General features: G+C 42.1%; 1 protein-coding gene and 1 long non-coding RNA gene across 2 annotated transcripts in view; one reads left to right on the top strand and one right to left on the bottom strand.

Annotated features, from left to right (window-relative positions):
- The window catches only part of LHX4 (LIM homeobox 4), a 97606-nt gene that overhangs the window by 56302 nt on the left and 21576 nt on the right, over positions 1–19728 (top strand). The gene's annotated exons all lie outside the window — the stretch shown is intronic.
- The window catches only part of LOC144588871 (uncharacterized), a 28008-nt gene continuing 9685 nt past the window's right edge, over positions 1406–19728 (bottom strand). Inside the window, exon 2 of the long non-coding RNA XR_013544612.1 lies at positions 1406–6856. This is a non-coding gene — a long non-coding RNA (uncharacterized LOC144588871). The remainder of the gene's footprint in view (positions 6857–19728) is intronic.

Genomic DNA, 19728 nt, shown 5'->3' on the forward strand with positions numbered 1-19728 from the left:
GTGATTTCTCTGCTTTTTAAGATGCTGTCTAGGTTTGTCGTTGCTTTCCTCCCAAGAAGCAGGCGTCTTTTAATTTCGTGGCTGCTGTCACCATCTGCAGTGATAATGGAGCCCAAAAAAGTAAAATATGTCACTGCCTCCATATCTTCCCCTTCTATTTCCCAGGAGGTGATGGGACCAGTGGCCATGATTTTAGTTTTTTTGATGTTGAGCTTCAGACGGTTTTTGTGCTCTCCTCTTTCACCCTCATTAGGAGGCGCTCTTTAATTCCTCCTCACATTCTGCCATTAGAGAGGTATCATCTGCGTATCTGAGTTTGTTGATATTTCTTCCGGCAATCTTAATTCCAGTTTGGGATTCCTCCAGTCCAGCCTTTTACATATAAGTTAAATAAGCAGGGAGACAACATACAGCCTTGCCATACTCGGTTCCCAATTTTGAACCAATCAGTTGTTCCATATCCCGTTCTAACTGTTGCTTCCTGTCCCACATAGGAGATAGATAAGGTGGTCAGGCACTCACATTTCTTTAAGAACTTGCCATAGTTTGTTGTGGTCAACACAATCAAAGGCTTTTGCATAGTCAGTGAAGGAGAAGTAGATGTTTTTCTGGAACTCTCTGGCTTACTCCATAATCCAGCACATGTTAGCAATTTGGTCTCTAGTTCCTCTGCCCCTTCAAAATCCAGCTTGTACTTCTGGGAGTTCTCGGTCCACATACTGCTGAAGCCTGCCTTGGAGGATTTTGAGCATAACTTTTCTAGTGTGTGAAATGAGTGCAATTGTACGGTTGTTGGAGCATTCTTTGGCACTGCCCTTCTTTGGGATTGGGATGTATACTGATCTTTTATGATCCTCTGGCCGAGTTTTCCAAACTTGCTGACATATTGAGTGTAGCACCTTAAAAACATCATCTTTTAAGATTTTAAATAGTTTGGCTGGAATGCTATCACCTCCACTGGCCTTGTTGTTAGCCATGCTTTCTAAGGCCCACTTGACTTCACTCTCCAGGATGTCTAGCTCAAGGTCAGCAACCACACTGTCTGGGTTGTCCAGGATATCCAAATCTTTCTGATATAATTCCTCTGTGTATTCTTGCCACCTCTTCTTGATGTCTTCTGCTTCTGTGAAGTTCTCCTATTTTTGTCCTTTATCATTTCCATCTTTGCACAAAATGTTTCTTTAATATCTCCAATTTTCTTGAACTGATATCTGGTTTTTCCCATTCTATCTTTTCCTATATTTCTTTGCACTGTTCATTTAAGAAGGCCCTCTCCTTGCTATTCTTTGGAAGTCAGCATTCAGTTTTCTGTAACTTTCCCTATCTCCCTTGCATTTTGTTTCCCTTCTCTTCTCTGCTATTTGTAAGGCCTCATTGGACAGCCACTTTGCTTTCTTGCATTTCCTTTTCTTTGGGATGGTTTTTGTTGCTGCCTCCTGGACAATGTTACGAGCCTCCATCCAAAGTTCTTCAGGCACTCTGTTCACCAAATCTAGTTCCTTAAATCTGTTCTTCACTTCCACTGTGTATTCATAAGGGATTTGGTTTAGATTATACCTGACTAGCCCAGTGGTTTTTCCTACTCTCTTCAGTTTAAGCTTGATTTTTGCTATGAGAAGCTGGTGATCATAGCCACAATTAGTTCCAGGTCTTGTTTTGCTGACTGCATAGAGCTTCTCCATCTTTGTCTGCAGAGAATATAATCAATCTGATTTCGGTATTGCCCATCTGGTGATGTCCATGTGTAGAGTTGCCTCTTGTGCTGTTGGAAAAGAGTGTTTGTGATGACCAGCTTGTTCTCTTGACAAAACTCTGTTAGCTTTTGCCCTGCTTCATTTCTTCCTTTTATCTCTTGACTCCTTACTTTAGCATTCTATTCCCCCATAATGAGAAGAACACCTTTCTTTGGTGTCAGTTCTAGAAGGTGTTGTAAGTCTTCATAGAATTGGTCAACTTCAGCCTCTTCAGCATTGGTGGTTGGTGCATAAACTTGGATTATTGTGATGTTGAAAGGTCTGCCTTGGATTCGTATTGAAATCATTCTATCATTTTTGAGATTGTATCCCAGTACAGCTTTTCCCATTCTTTTGTTGACTATGAGGGTTACTCCATTTTTTCTACGAGATTCTTGCCCACAATAATAGATATGATAATCATCTGAATTGAATTCACCCATTCCCATCCATTTTAGTTCACTGACACCCAGGAGGTCAATGTTTATTCTTGTCATCTCCTGTTTGACCACATCTAGCTTCCCAAGGTTCATAGATCTTACATTTCAGGTTCCTATGCACTATTTTTCTTTGCAGCATTGGACTTTCCTTTCACTTCCAGGCGTGTCTGCAGGTGAGCGTCCTTTCGGCTTTGTCCCAACCACTTCATTAGCTCTGGAGCTACTTGTACTTGTCCTCTGCTCTTCCTCAGTATTCTAATACTGCGTCTCAAAGCTGGGTTTTCCCTTTCTTCTGACTGTATGGGAGCTTTTTATCTGTGAAAGGAAATGTGTCAGTGACCAAGCCATGTCAGTCAGCCCTGATCTCACACCTACCTAACCATGGGATCAGTGTACCATGGAGCAGGAGGGACAAATTCCATGGGGAAAATCTGTACACTCAGTTCAAAAACACATGAATGAGACATTCAAACCTAGCCACATGTGACAAGGTGTGAATGGGGACAAATGTATAGGACATGTTAGATGGATCCTTATGTAATTAGGAGGTTCTAAATAGTGCTTAGTTCTAGGCTTCATTAGAAGCCAGGGTGCTTACTGAAAGACCTTTTTAATGGGTTATTATTGTTGTTGTTGCTTTGGCTTGCAGTACACACCACCTCATAGTGCTAGAGCATTCTCTGTGTGGTTTACAAGATACAGTAATTATGCAGGAAACACTTTGTCCCCAGTGAGCTGGGTGCTCATTTTACTGACCTTAGAAGGATGGAAGGCTGAGTCACCTCTGAGATGGCTACTGCACCCACTGGGATCAAACTCAGATTATAAACAGAGGCTGGACTGCAGTACTTCAGTTTAACCACTGTGCTGTGGACTTGCCCATTCATGCAGTTTTTAAGGGTGTGTGTGTGGCAGCTTACATTTGTAATTCTTCCATGTATTTTTCGTAATGAAAAAAATGGGCTGTGGGTTTACACCAAAAGCCCATTTGGAAGTCTGACTATCAGCTAGCTTTTCTGCTCATAAAGAACTTCAGGTACTATAGACAGCCTGTCTCAAGTCCAGCCCAAACCCCACTGGATCAGTGGTGATTTTTGAGACTTTGAAGAGGCTGGCTACCTTGGTGTGGCAAGGTTGTTGCTGGTGAGATAGCCACCTTGGCGAACCTTGTAGGGAGCCCTGTAGGCCAAGTATACTTACTGTGAACATTTCCCCTCTTTCTGAGAGGCAGCACAGAAAGTGTGCCAGCTGCTGGCTGATTCCACCCTTGCTGTAGTGGTCCACAAAGATGTGTCTGAGAGAACCGCTTGTTTCAGCTTGTCGATTTCAAGGATGAGGAGAGAGTATTTGGAATGGTGAAGGCTAACGCCTGCTCACTCTAATCTGCCAAGGTCGGATTGATGCATGACAAATGGAGGTGATAAATGCTTCTTTACAGGAGGGGACTATTCCATACTCTCTAAAGGAAGTAGTTATAAATATTTGTTAAAGAAGCTTGCCCTTGACCCTGAAACTCTGGTGAATTATAAGCCAGCCTCTAATCTAGCATTTTTGGTTAAGGTGGTGGTGCAACTCCAGACATTCCTGGATGAAGCTCATTATCTGGAGCCACTTCTGTTGTGCTTTTGGCTAGGATATGGGACTAAAACTGCTATGGTTACCTTCATAGATGTCCTACATTAAGGACTGGATAAGGAGAACACAACCTTATTAGTCTTTCTGAATTGCTAGGCAGCTTTCAGTACCATTGGGCATCCTTTTGGACCTGTGGCCTGGTTGGAGATTGGGAACATTGTATTGCAGCAGGTCTGATCTTTCCTATCAGACGGTAAAGACATTTAAGGATGAGATAAAGACTTGGTATTTGAAAATCACATTGGAGATCAAGCCTAGACTCTTCCTGAGATGGTGGTTGTGATTTTTAAGTGCTATTTTAGTGCTTTTTATGAATAATTTTATCAGTGCTGAATCACTTGAATTCTATATTTATTGTCCTTTTAAATTTATTATAATTTTAATTTTTGTGAGCCACCTTAAAAAAGGTGACTGATTAACAAAAATGAATGAACAAACAAACTAATTTATTTAAAAGGTGGTGCTCACAGAGCACAATTTGACACCACAGCCTTGGCATGTGGTATCTCTTAGAGCACTGCCTTATTCCACATGTTACTTACTATCTACATGAAGGTGCTAGGGCAGCTCCTTCAAGGTTTGGGAATAAAATGCCACCAATCTGCTTATGATATCCAACTCTTTTGTTTCTTGTTGTCCAGCATCAAGAATGTATCTTTGAAGACAGTCTGAGCTCACCCTCTGGGTGAGGGTGAACAAGGTGAAATTAAATCCCGACAAAACAAAAGTGCTATTATTGATCAGTAGAAAGTTATTAGGGACGTGGTGGCACTGCGGGTTAAACCGCAGAAGCCCCTGTGCTGCAAGATCAGAAGACCAGCCATCGTAAGATCGAATCCACGTGACAGAGTGAGCTCCCGTTGCTTGTCCCAGCTCCTGCCAAACTGGTAGTTCGAAAGCATGCAAATACGAGTAGATAAATAGGGACCACCTGGCGCTGTGGGCTAAACCGCAGAAGCCTGTGCTGCAGGGTCAGAAGACCAAGCAGTCGTAAGATCGAATCCACGTGATGGAGTGAGCGCCCGTCGCTTGTCCCAGCTCCCGCCAACCTAGCGGTTCGAAAGCATGCAAATCCAAGTAGATCAATAGGGACCACCTCGGTGGGAAGGTAACAGTGTTCTGTGTCTAAGTTGCACTGGCCATGTGACCATGGAAGATTGTCTTCGGACAAACGCTGGCTCTATGGCTTGGAAACGGGGATGAGCACCACCACCTAGAGTCGAACACGACTGGACAAAAATTGTCAATTGTATCTGTGGGAAGGTAATGGCGTTCCGTGTCTAGTTGCGCTGGTACGTGACCACGGAAACAAACGCACGCTCTGTGGCTTGGAAACGGGGATGCGCACCCTAGAATCGGACACGACTGGACTAAATGTAAAGGGGAACCTTTACTTTTACCTTTACCTAGAAAGTTATTAGAATTCAGCCTCTTCTAGAAGGGGCTGCACTACCAATGTCAGGTCAAGTCTGCATTCTGGAAGTACTTCCTGATTTTGCAGTGTCCCTGGACTCCCAGGTAGCAGCTGTGACAAGAATGCCTTTACACCATTCCACTTAGAACATCAGCTACAACTTGTCCTAAGCCCACCATTCATTTATGCTGTAGAATTTAATAGAAATTCAACTGTCTAGGATAGAAATTGAAAAAATATTAATAATTAACAGAAATGATCTGCTGCAGGAAAGGCATAGTAGCTGTACAGTGTTGTTTAACTGGTAGCACTAGGAGATGTCTTTCTAGAAAACCACTTTTCCAGTGAGAAGGGAGGGCGGAAAAACAGCATTCTTAGTAAAGTGTGGGAATAACTTGCTAAAAAGAATGCTATCACTTATTACCAATTTTTTAAAGTGAAGAAGGCTTTAAAGATTGTAAAGTCAACAAGGTTATTATTTCATAACAAGCAAGGTTGCTAGTTACTTTAACATATTGCTTTGAGGGGGCCATTTTGGGGAGTAATGTGTCGGTAAAATGATTTGTTCCTAACAAGTATCAAGTAACAAGATCCGCAAGTAATGTAACATGGCTCAGATTTGTTTACAAAAAGTGTAACAGAGTGCAACAAACTGTGTAGCCAAACTGGAGGCCTCCCTGTGGTCTGCAGCTTGTGTATTCTGGCTTAAATAAGAGGAAATTTGCCGCTCCAGAGCTTCCATAGAATTGAATACTATTTGTGGAAATTTAACCTTCTTAGACCCAAATCTCTCTAATACACCCTTCCTTCCCCATTGTGTTTTTAAGCCCAAATTGGACTATAGATTCATCAGATTTAATCTCCCTTTCCCGCACCAGGCACATCTGTTCTGGTCTGTACCAGAGGACAGAAAGAGCCCACATTAATGCCCCTTCCTGATTGCCTTGCTGTTTCTCCAAGATCTCCTGCTTCCTTAGAATTTGGCCTCTTGTTCAAAAACATTTGTTTTATGGATAGGAAGATTTTCTGATCTGAAAAGCTGCTGAAATTTATAGACATACCATATCAAATCCTGCTAAATATGAAAGGTTTTCTGCATAGCTAGTGTCAAAGCACTTTACTAAAAAAAACCTTTAGAAATATATTCTACAGTATGTTTTTGATGTATTTCTACATTATTTCTAAGTGTATGCCTAAAAATGTGATCTGACAATTATGTTCACAAGCAAATACAAGTATACTACCTTTGGCACACCTACCTAAGAGAAGTGAGCAGGTTCAGTTCTTCATAGTGTGTGCCTGATGGCAAACACAGAAATACTCTCCATAGTGTATAAAAAATTATTCTATTGCTACACATGGCAAACACATAGCAAAACACTAGAACAGACAGGATCTCTAACTATTGATGCTCCATATTTACAACAAAACCAGAACATTACATCCTAGTGACCCAAATTTGCACACATACATGTGCACACACAGAAAATTCTGCAACTTAGATGTTCTGCATATGTGCATGTGTCAAGTATTTCTGTATAATTTCTCCCACTTCTGCTGGAGTGTATGGAGGTTCAAAGTCCTAGTTCTTGCTTCAGAAATGTTACTGTACACTCCCAAGTCTCTTGTCATACCTGTGAGAAAGAGAATATTGCCTTTTTAGAATGGAAAGATGAATTCTTTGGAAATTCAGTAGATGCCAAGTTTTGTGCTTTTTGTTTTCACACAAGGAATCACAGGGTACACATAGCCTTTTAAAGTACGCTTGTCATAGTAAATGTTGGCTTCCAGCCTCCCACTATTAAATATGCACACACATAATGTAAGGAGCCTGCTCAGCCCACACTCTGGTGAATGTAAAAGCTAACATGAAAAGCAGTAGTACTTCCTCATTAATCCATTTTTAATTGTGAGTCTCTAACTGCCATATTTAAGCAGTATCTGATGCATCTGCCTGTTCTACCTTTTTTGCCATTAGCAGCTGGGAAATATGTGATAGACCAGATGTTCAATTAGCATATATCCTATGAACCCATGATGTAGGGCGTTGGAGGGTTATGTTTAAGTAGAGGATTAGAGCAACAGGAAGAGGTGGGCAATGGTTCCCTGCAGACATTGTTTGCTGTATGCATTAATTTTTTATTTTAAGTGGCAACCTGATTTTAAGGATAGTGGGGGAATGATTGTGATAAAAGGAAGGGTGCGCTTGTCCTGTCTATTCAGGCTGAAGCTTGATCTAGACCAGCAGTCTCCAAACTATGGCCTGTGGGCCACATCCGGCCCACCATACCTTTTTATCTGGCCGCGCAGGTGGTTGGGTGGGCACCCACGTGCATCTCCCTTCAACCCTCAAAAATGTGGTGCATTTATGATGTGGCCCTTCCACTGAAAAGTTTGGAGACCCCTGATCTAGACATATGGCAGAATGAGGATGAGAGAGTACCATTAGCTCAAGCTATATATGAGTACTGCCTATGTTTTAAAACTTGCACTGACAGTATAAAGTAGCACATCATGGAGAAAAGTTCTAATGTAGCCAATTATTCTCTATACTGTTTTCTATATGAAGGTTGTTTAAAACAACAAAGGATATGCTGACAATGTGATTTCTACTATCATTCTGCAACAGTATAGTCCATTCTGTCACTTCATTCTGCTGCATGTTATAGTACTGATGCATTCTGAAAGCTGAACTAGGGTTCTATAAGCACAGTTCATAGATATGCACGCATATGTTCATTGTACACTGAGCTGGAAGGGCTGAGCTAAGACTTTAAGCGAGATTATGGGGGAGTGGACACAAGGACAGCACTACTATGACAGTGGTATATGGTTGTAATTCACACCTAGTAATGATTTAAGACCCTTGTTTGGTATTCAGTTCTTTTAAGCTTGGTTCTGTAAATGGCAACAATGATTAAAGGAAATAACATCAGAAACAACATATGGTAATATAGAGAATGACAGACTTTACCTTTGAGCATTGAAATGCAACTAAACACCACTGTTCCTTTATCTTAGAGCCTTGCATGACTGTTTTGTATATAGTCTCTGTATTCTGACTCTTATGCCTGGTGAAGTAGAAATGTTCCCTGAAAGCTTACACTGAAATATAGCAGTTAGTCTCTAAGGTGCCACAACTTTTTTTGAGGGGGGGGGGTCTATTGTTTTGTGTTTCTTATTGACATGCTTGCACAGACTAACATGGCTACAACTTTGAAATCTTAAAGATTTGTTTTCCCTTTATTAATCAGAAGAGTTACAGACTTTTAACAGAGTTTTTTAAAAAAGAGAGGCTGGCATATGTAAGTCTATAGGTATTCATATTAGTCCTTCGTTATTAAATAAATGGCCACAAATATTTTCTTAAAATATACGTAAAATTGCTGAAGGAACTGAGGTTCCCTAAGTGCTAGCCTATGGACACTTTTTACAGCCAGATTATCTCACCATGCCTGTCCTGGACTGAAGTTTTTAAGAGCTCACCCAGAAGCTTACACCTGAAGTAGCTCTAAGGCTTATCCTGCTGAGCACTGCTCACAGGTGAGCTCCTACTTCTTTGAAACCCTACTAAAAATGCAGTCTTGTTGAGGTAGTGAATGAATCACCATTACCACTTTGAAATGTTGCTGCTTGTAGACCCAGTCCAGACATTATTATTATTATTCTGAGGTGGAAAATGCTGTAGCTGTTTCACGTGGTTGTGCTTTCAGTAATGTATTTACCTCAAAGGAGGGGAAAACAAAGAAACAAACCAGATCAATGAAAAGTGAAAAGATATCAGAAAATAAAGTGAGAATTGTCTTTCTCTCTGTGCGGTATTAAGTTCAGGTGGCTTCAGCTTTGATTTCAGGAGGTCCATGATGCTGACAAACCTGCAGAATCCCGATAAGTAGAATAGCTGGCACCAAAGAACCTTTAAAGTTCCCAGTGGAATAATGCTGCACGCATTAATGTGTTTCTCTGTGGGCCTCTTTCCAGTGTTCCTTTGTTGGCATTAATGATCTTTTTAATCCAGCAGTTAATATCCTCCTCATTTCACCAGTTGTTTGGGCCCCTCTGGAGAATGGGAGTGGAAGTGGGGAAATGGCTGCTTGAGCTGCCCTGCAGACCTGTGTGCTTGGCTTTTAGTTAAAACCTCTCTAATGGCATTACATAAGCAGTTTTTAAAGGAAGTAACGGCTCTCAAGTGGGCGTCACTCCGCGGCGTAAGCCCTAGAGCCAATTCAACTGTAATTCCCCCCCCCCCGGCATGGAAGAACATCCACCGAAGAATACATATGAAACCACGTTATGTGTTCATGTAGAATCCACATGGAAAATACATGAAAGATAAGGAAAGACAACTGAGTATGGACTGTGAGGATCTTTTTTTGTAAATGGGATTTGAAACCTGATATTCCTCAACTGTTTTTTTTAAACATCATATAGATTATAAGGTTAAGATTTCGACATTTCTTTTTCACCCTATCCAGAGGCTCCTTCTAATGAGGGGTATAAATACAATAAATAAATAAATAAATATAAATAAAATAAATGTTCAGACTTAACTGACACCTGAACATTATTGTACAACAGAGCACAGGCAGGGAAGGTTTTTTGGGTAGGGAGGACAGGGGGAAGAGGGGCGAGCTACCGTATGGTCACTGTGACAGCCTCCTCACACGTCACAAAGGAGGTGCCACGTCACTCTCATACACTCACTCTATTCACGCTGCCACCAACCAGTCCCTCAAATGACTCTTCAGACTAATAAGTGATTTTGAAAATAAAAACTTGTGTTTATTGGTTACAACAAAAGGAATGGTAAATCACTTTAATAACTCAAATAATAAGGCAATCACTATAATAAAGCATCACTCACTCACACACTCTCTCACAGACCCTCACTATATAGCACAGTTCTTCACAATAGGAACAAACCCTAACACCCTAACCGGTCCCTAACCAGTCCCTATCTGGTCCCTATCTAGTCCCTATCTAAAGCACTCACACCCATTCACTCCCCTTATATACACTGGCTCCACCCCTTATGTCCCACCTTCCGTCACGCTATTGGCAGATGACATGCCTCTACAGCAATGACGGTCAGGTGGCTTCCAAGCTACCGTAACAGTCACTTTCTCATTCTACCCTTTCCCAGTTTGGCCTGTACCATAAACTGGAGTGAGGTGGTTGCTTTAGGTGGCAGAGAGTGGGAATCAGCACCAAAGCATGGGAAGAGAAAGCTGTAATCCATGCAAGCCCCAAACAGAGCCTGCTGCTTTCCATTGTGGTGGAGACCTCTTTCCCACCATAGTTTTATAAGGTTTATCTGACGGTCCAGTCAGGCTTTGTTCACTCAGTGCACTAAGTATCACTCTGAAATGGGAAATGACCTCAGAGAAAGGAAGGGAGCCCGATTCTAAAACCTCTAAGATCTCATAGTGTGCTGGAGGTGAAAACTGGGATCGAGTGGATATCATGATGGTAAGACAGAAGTGTTGTCTTCTTTCCCCTCCATCCCCACCCAACTATTTAGGCAAGGCCAGTCCAAGAAATGTTGCTTCCAAAGCAAAAGCAGAGAAGCAAATGGGGCTCCATCACAGAAAGGGCAGAACAACATAAAAGGCAGGACAGACCAAGTTATACGGACAATAGATAATAGACTGACTAATCCAATGCATGTAGTTTACAAAAAAAGTTATAACCAGTGTGATTAGATTAACAGAATCTTCAGTACTTCTGCATTAACAGAAATATAGTTTCCAAGTCCTGCAAGGTACTAGTCTCCCTCTCTTCAGCACTGGTTAGGCCTCACCTTGAGTATTATGTCCAGTTCTGGACACCACACTTCAAGAAGGATGCTGACAAATTGGAACAAGTTCAGAGGAGGGCAACAAGGATGATTGGGGGGCTGGAAACCAAGCCCTGTGAGGAAAGACTGAAAGAACTGGGCATGCTTGAGAAAAGAAGACTTACCGAGGGGAGATATGATAACACTTTTCAAATACTTGACAGGCTGTCATAAAGAGGAGGGTCAGGATCTGTTCTTGATCATCCCAGAGTACAGGATATGTCAGGAACAACTTCCTAACTGTTAGAGTGGTAAGACAGTGGAACCAATTATCTTGAGAGGTGGCGAGTGCTCTAACATTGGAGGCATTCAAGAGAAACTTAGATAACCACCTGGAAAGTATCCTTTATTTGTATTCCTGCATGGAGCAGGGGGTGGATGTGATGGCCTTATAGGCCCCTTCCAACTTCACTATTCTATGATTCTATCATTCTTGGATCCTGTTTCAAAATCCTTTTTCTGACTGGGACTTCTGAAAAAGATTCTACAAAAGCTGGTGGTGGTTCAAAAGCTCTCAGTGTATTTTTCATGTCCAAAGCATTCCTAGAATGTTTATTAGTTTACTCTGCACTGGAAAGTCTCTCTGGCCCAAGGAATTGTACCTATAGAACTGACTTAACGCCAAGAATGTCCATGAGCAAAGCAAGGAAGATGCCTCACTCTGAAGTGGGTAGGATGACACACACTCCCAACTTGGACTATAGGGCACTGGTAGCTGGAGGGAAAAGGTCCAAGCTTCATGGGAAAAAAAGAAGGGATGATGCTAGCAAAAGGGAGAAGGATAAAGAAAGTTTTCTGGCATTGATCAGAGCTTGGATAGCTCCTCCTGGGAGCTTGTTGCTTTGTGTGTGCATCTGCAGGTATACAGCTTTGGAAGCAGCATAACTGCAAACACTTTAAGAGAACGTTTTTAAAGAGAATGTCTGCACTATAGGGCAAAGAGGAGGGTTAAGCTGAGCTTACTTCTGAGTAACTTACTACAGAAGGGAGGGCACCCAAAGCATGTCATGTTTCCCAGATATGGTGCCTCCACTTGTACCCCCCATTGTGATGTCCCTATTCATTCTTCAGAGAGATTGTGCTGCTGTTCTGCTTTTTTCATGCTTCTGATTCCTCTCCCCCCCTTTTATTTTTAATCATAGGAATTAAAGCAAGAAAGGCCTCTCACTTTGGGAGGCAGGGGTATATAAAGGGGGACATTCCTACTGACCTGTGACATTGTTTGGACCTTTCATTAAATGGCATGAAGGGGCCATTGCAATAAAACTCTCAGAAACTCCCTTGGTGCAGATAAAATCGGACCAAGCTCTGTGAAGTCTGACTTGGTCTCCTTTTAGAAAGGGATTTCTACAAGGGCTATTTTTTCATAATGAACGAATGAACGGAAGGACCAGGAGCAACCCTGTCCTTCTCCACAGAGCCGGGTTGGAGGCATTCAGAGCAACTTGAAACATGCAAACAATCTACAGTGTGCAATGGGCATCCCGGCTAGGGGAAGGTGGGAAGTGCTGTCCAGCAGAGTCAGAAATTGCCAGGTTGGAGAAAGCAAGTTTTGGGTCAGGGGATTTTGTTTGCCTTTCCCAGGTCTATGAGGCACACAAAGCAAGCTATTAAACTGAGTCCTTGTGTCCAAGGGTGCCCAGGGGGATCAGGGATACTTTTTGGTCATGAACTAGCAGAATGTTAATGACGCCCTCCTGGCTCCCTTTACTCCCAGTCAGGTCACTGCCACCTTTTGCAATGAGTCATGGGGATGGGATGAATCACAAACGGTGCTTCAGAGTGTTAAATACAAGCTGATATATGTATGAGAAGGCACTTGGCACCAGAATCTTAAAGAATGGATTCCAGTAGCGCACAGGGATATGTGTTAGCGACCTAGATTGTTTCTTCCTCATTGCTGTTGAGCAGATGGTGCAGATAATATCAAGGAAAACATGTATCTTTTTGCCTGGAAAAAAAAACACCTTGATCTTGGATGCAAGGCTGTGGACAAATGGCTGCTTTATCATCGTTGTTGAAATCTGCGGAGCTTAGGATCTTGCCTTATACTAAGTGCCTGGGCCGTATGTTTCAAAATTGTCTGTAGCTCGGAGCAGCTTTTCAAGATCTAGGGTGTTTTTTTTCCCAGACCCAAAACTTTCAAAGAAGGAAACTGGAGTTTCTGCATGCACAACAGTTTCAGCATCGTGGAGCTAGGAATATCTTTCTTTTAACAAAATGACCACAATTATGCAGGCAGGCTGTGTAGAAGGAGAACTTTTAAACTGTAGGGATCCCCAGAGTGCAATACATGCACACAGTGCTGCTGCTGATGGCTGGGCAGTTCAAGAGTAGGAGAAAGGACAAGTTTTGCTTCCATGGTAAATCTCTCCCCAATTGTGGTGCCAAAAGATGGCTGCACACTAGGAGAATGCATATGAGGGGATGTTTGTAGAGAGGCAATCAAGACAGAGGCTACAGAGGCTTCTTCCTTTGAATGTGTCAAGTGTCTGAAGGAGGCCATTTGTGTTATCCGTACACGGGAACCATTCAGAAGTGCATCTTGTCCTATTAGCACACCCTCAACTCTTAATTTCAATCTGGATTCTGCTTCTTGGTTATTCTAGAGTGCGATGGACATATAGTGGTGTGCACACATCTGTGTGCACACAGCCATGCATCCCCCACCATCCTCTTTGAATGTAGATGGTACTTTACAGATTTGCTCAACAAATTTGTTTTCAAGGCCATTACAGTAGAAGACTATGGCTGTATAGTGGCTTTTAGCCATTGGAGCACCTCAGGATAACATTCTAGAACTGTGGCTTCTTGTTCTTAACCTGCTGCCAATGGTATCTCCGTAACTGGCAGAATGGGCCTAGGATTCTCCAAGCCATGGCCCAAACTTCTGGGATGGCTAATAGGGACAAAGATTCCAAGGACTTTGTGTTCTGTCATGAATTCCTTTCATTGATGTGTAGCTTATTAAAGCAAGCATTCTTCACATTTTTATCTTGCCTCTGGAACATGATTTTTGAATTAAAAAATAGACTAACAAATGTACTCAACTTCTCATGATGTGAGAACAAAATAAAGGGAAGATCAAAGATACTGTTAAGGATAAAACTGAGTTTGTGCTGCATGCAAAAGCAGATGAGAAGCCATGGCAGGTGATCTGAGGAACGGAGTCACGTTACAGTCTTTTAAGATCTTGTTCTAAAGTGCATGCTTTTTGATGAATTTGGCTACCACACAAAAAAGGCATGTCATGTTGCCACGTAGGAAAGCAGAAGTCTGGGTTCACTGCTGAGAACATTTTCAGGAGGAAGCTGCATACAACCTTGGATCTCTGACACATGTATCTACTGTGTATAGGGTATCTAAGCTTGCAAATGTGTCTGTGGTACTCACGTTATACTTAAGGCTACCACACCAAATGCTGTGCACCTAAAAGATAATATGCAAAGGCTCCCATTGCCCTGCATGGCTGTCTCAGTCTATCTAATCCCCTGCAGACACTGGCTGCCAAATGCATCAATACTAGCACAAAACCTAGCGTTTCTCTTAAGGGAGTCACTGCTATTATATTACTTCCAGGGGACTCAACTGAGGGAGAAATTGAATGAATTTTCCATGTTAATGTGTTTATGCCACCACATATCCTTTTATTAATTTGCCTTTTAAAAACTGATTGATCTGATGTCCAGCAATTGCTGCTGCTTCCCACAGTAACAAATGGCATGTTTATTTAGCCACATTTCCTGACTGTTGGTAGACTCTGACAGTTGCCATTAAAGAACATGTTTTTTTACGAGAGCTCTACATTTTTCACGCAGCTTGAATAGAGGCAAAAAGATGTATTAAAGTGTAATCACAATGCTTGAAAGCTTCTGGCAGAAGACTGGCTACCAGATAGAGACAAGGCTGCACTAAGTCGTATTACTCTAAGGCTCTCATAAGGCTGTTGATACTGAGGCTGGGGGGTGGGGTGGAGGTGGACCAGCCAGCTATTGCCAGTTATGAGCACAAGGCAGCTTGCCAGCTATAAGACCAGGCATTTTTGTAAAAAGAGGTACAGATGGGCATCGTGAGGAGCAGGGCTGGAGAAGTAGTCGCGGTACAGATGCAAAAAAAAAAAAGTAAATAAATAAATAAATAAATAAGTAGACAGACAGACAGACAGACAGACAGACAACCCAAAATGCCAGAGACTTCTGTTGATTTGACACATTGACAGAAATTCAAGGAGACTGGATCATGGCCTCACTCATGCTGGGCTGCCATGGAATTGTGTCTTTAGACCTCAGAGCCCTCTTTACAGGCACTCTTGCTCAGAATCTGCTTTGCCTCCTGGGTACATCAAATGGTGTACTGTTTTAACCTCACAACCTGGAAAGGCTGAGACATAATTAGTTGAAACTAATCCAGTGAAGTTCATGGTTGAACTTTCACAGTTTAGGACTTTGCTACTTGTCTGAGTGCCTCTGCTTCAAAATGTCTACTCACACCTCATCCTCATACACTGGGATGTTGCGGGTGGCGACCCTGAGGGAGGCCTAAAAATCTGCCACTGGAAACTAGGCCTTCTCGGCATTTGCTTCATCACTTTGGAACCTGCTCTCACCTGAGGTACGATTAGCCCTATCTCTTCTGGGTTTTAGGAGAAAAGTTGAAACCTGGCTTTCTTGCCAACTGATGGGGCTTTCCCCTCCCCCTGTTTATGTAACTGCCCTGTTTTCGCTGCCTTTATTACATTTAATATTTTCAATATTTTACAGTCTATATGTTTTCACTAGTTATTTTATCTTTTGCTATTATGTTTCATGTTTACCAATTATGTGGGTATTATTGGGGATGTCTGTATTGTGTTATTACGATTTGTTTGCTGCCCGAAGTAATGGCTCCCCACTAGTTGGGCAGGATTGATTAAACAAGCCAGCCAGCCAGCCAGCCGGAAGTCACTGAGTAATTTCCAGGTTTGAGCCAACCACCACAAAACCCTGAGGCCTAGGAATCTGCAGGGTGGGACATAGCAAATGTTTTTGGATACTGGGGAACCATATGCATCTCATACAGGCTGCAATCTGCCTACCCTTGAGTTAAAAGTCCAGATTTCCCTTTTCATGCTGGTGTGGCATTGGATAATTTTTGATTCCATCTAATAATAAGAGATTCCTTAGGCTTCCGACCTATTATGCACTCAGATACATAATGCTCCTCTTTTATGCACTGACTGGTAGGGGATGAATCTATCTCAAGGTCTCTTAGCGGTAATTATAGACAGATGCAGAAGAACCTCAGTGTGCCAAACCAATGTACCTCTAAATACCAGATGCAGGAGATCACCAGCCAAGGATAGCCACAACTTCCATCCCTTCTTTGTTGTTTTCCATAGTATCTGATAATCTGCTAATGTAAAGACAGTGCTAACCTTGGCATATGCCCTGGATTGGATTCGTCTTGGCCATTCTCACAGCAGCCCCCTGTGTCATCTTGATTTCAAAGCAGCTGGTCAGAGCAGCTTTGAAGAAGGCACAATGGGTTGTGAGGGAAATAGGGTATCTCAAAGATTTATCCCTGCTCTCTTCCTCTAGCAGAAGCGGAAATCTGCCAATTAACGGTATCATTTCACAGGAATGAAATCCTAGAGCATCTGACCATAGGGCAGTTTGTAAAAGCCCACTGCATAATAGGAGTCTATGGACATAGCTATAGGTTTGTGTTTATGGACAAATAAAGTTCTCTAAAATAAACACAGGTTTACTGTTCACTTCCCCAAGGACTTACATGAATACAGTTAAACTGCAATATTATTTTGAGCAAAGGTATTTCTTGCTAAGGAGAACAAAGATTTTGTATGTACCCTCCTATTTTAATATACTTACTGTAGGGAAGATCATAATTTGCCCACATTAAGGAGCAAATGCCTAGTTACCATTTTATTGTTCTTGCTCCTAACCAGCAGTCACATGTTAACACTAATAAAAATTAAGAGGTGAATTTCTACAAGTAGCTTTTATGCTCTCTTTCCTGTCTTTGCAGATTAATTATCTATACTTTAAGTTTAGAAAGGCAGGCCATAAAATCAAGGTACTGTGTGCCTGAGCTATAGCATTGTAACTCTGCTTTTCCGGCACTTAAAATAAATGTGTCTCCTTAAAGTTGTCCTAATGTAGCTTTATGGGCATAAGCAATCCCAGGAACATAGTCCATCCTTGATGAGGAGAAATGCATTGCATGCTGCATACAGTGCACAAATCAGGCAGGAAGGAAGACATGCATCTCTAGAGATACTCCAGTGGAGAATGAAGCTTCAGAGTTGAATTAGATACTATGCTCTTCCTTTGTACATGCACTTTTCAGTGGGCATTTAAGGTTTGCTACTAGTTAGAAGAGGCCCTTAGGGAAAGGCAGATGTTTAGGTTACATGAAACATACTGGAGCTAGGAATGTCCTTGAAATAATGATTAATCTGTTCATTCTTCTTCCTGGTTTGTGTTCTTGCCTTTGGCACTTTGGGAATCAGCACTGTAGGCCATCTAAAGAGGATAATAGAGGCAATTACAGTTAGATTTGTGGAGTTTAGAGAATCCAGAATACTTGGAATAATTTTCATAATCCTGAAGACAATCCTCTGTGGTAAATCAGTATTATTTTTCTAATATTACAGATGTTTAGCTGAGTACAAAGTACTACATTAGATGAGGCATCCTTCAGTCTCGAGAGACTATGGTAACATGCTCTGAATAGAGGTCTTGGAACAGCATCTAGTGTGGCTGAGAAGGCCAATACGAGAGTGACCATCCCTTCCACATTGAAGACAAATACAATCTGTCCCCTGTCCAGTTCCCTGATTTTGCTGCTTTTGTGACTGCCTCTTTGCTTCGGCCTGCTGGACAAGGGTCTCTTCAAAATGGGAGAGGCCATGATGCACCGCCTGCCTCCAGGCTGAACGCTCAGATGTCAAGGTTTCTCATCTGTTGAGGTCCATTCCTAAGGCCTTGAGATCCTGCTTGCAGACATCCTTGTATCACAGCTATGGTCTCCCTCTGGGGCGATTTCCCTGCACTAATTCTCCATACAGGAGATCTTTTGGAATCCATCCATCAGCCATTCTCACTACATTCCCAAGCCAACATAGAGGTCGTTGTTTCAGTAATGTATACATGGTAAAAGTTCCAGCTCGTTCTAGGACTACTCTATTTGGAACTTTGTCCTGCCAGGTGATACCAAAAATGCGTTGGAGAGAATGCATATGGAACGTGTTCAGCTTCCTCTCCTGTCATGCACAAAGGGTCCAGGACTCACTGCAGTACAGATGTGTACTCACGACACAGGCTTTATAGACTTGGATCTTGGTATATGCCGTCAGCTTCTTATTAAGCCATACTCTCTTTGTGAGTCTAGAGCAGTGGTTCTTAACCTTTGTTACTCGGATGTTTTTGAACTGCAACTCCCAGAAACCCCAGCCAGCACAGTTGGTGGTGAAGGCTTCTGGGAGTTGCAGTCCAAAACTCCTGAGTAACCTGAGGTTAAGAACCAGTGGTCTAGAGAACATGGTAACTGCTTTGCCAGTGCGTTTGTCCAGCTCGACATCTAGGGAGAGAGTGTCAGAGATCGTTGCACCAAGGTACATAAAATCATGAACAACCTTCAATTCTTATGTGGAGATGGTAATAGAGGGAGGTGAGTCCACACCCTGGCCCATGACTTGTGTTTTCTTCAGACTGATTGTTAATCCACAAAGTACTATGTTTAAGATTATCTAATACATTTGCAGATGAAATGATTGTCTTTTTTCCACTTTTGAGCCACCATGCTCATGTATCAATGTAGTACACTAGATTATTCCATACTTATAATCAGTTATCGTGGGCAAGATCCTACATGGTTGAGTGCATGCAAAGAAGCAGTGGTGGACCAGGTCTGTGCAAATGCTATTTGTCTCCTGAGATTCTAGTTAATATGTAGTCAAGTGAAATGTTCATTGAAGAAGTCTACCGACCATTTTATCAGCCATTCACCATATACCATAACATTATCAAATTTTATAAACTTACAAAGGATTGGTTTACATGAAAAAAGAATTTGGATCACATGTATCTCATATATAAACCAAATACTCAGAATTATATCAATTAGTTCCTCAGTGTAAGATAAATTACTATTAATCCTGTAAAGCAGTGGTCCCCAACCTTGGGCCTCCAGATGCTCTTGGACTACAGCTCCCAGAAGCCTTCACTACCACCTCTGCTGGCCAGGATTTCTGGGAGTTAGTCCAAGAACATCTGGAGGCCCAAGGTTGGGGGCCACTGCTGTAAAGCCTTGATTTAAAATCTTTACAGAACTCTGCTATATAATTAAAAAAACAACACATTTCTTTTCATCCTCTTTCTTTCTGAGGGAGGCTGCCTTATTATATAGTATGAACAAATAAACAGACACTTTCTGGGGAAGACACATACTTCCTTCAGAGTTGACATGTTTCTGACCAATCATGGTTCACCACAATTTTGTCATTTCACAGCAAAATAATTATCGTGGCATGGTAGGGTGCTTGCCACAGATTGTTGCAGCTGTATATCTAGCCTAGACGAATTATGCCACTTAATACACGGTGCAAACAAAGACATTGAGAGGGGCCAGGAGTGAAGGCTTAAGGATTCAGATGAGCTGCAGTTCATGAAC

The sequence above is a fragment of the Pogona vitticeps genome, chromosome 4, assembly GCF_051106095.1.
Source record: "Pogona vitticeps strain Pit_001003342236 chromosome 4, PviZW2.1, whole genome shotgun sequence".
Taxonomy (NCBI): Eukaryota; Metazoa; Chordata; class Lepidosauria; order Squamata; family Agamidae; genus Pogona; species Pogona vitticeps.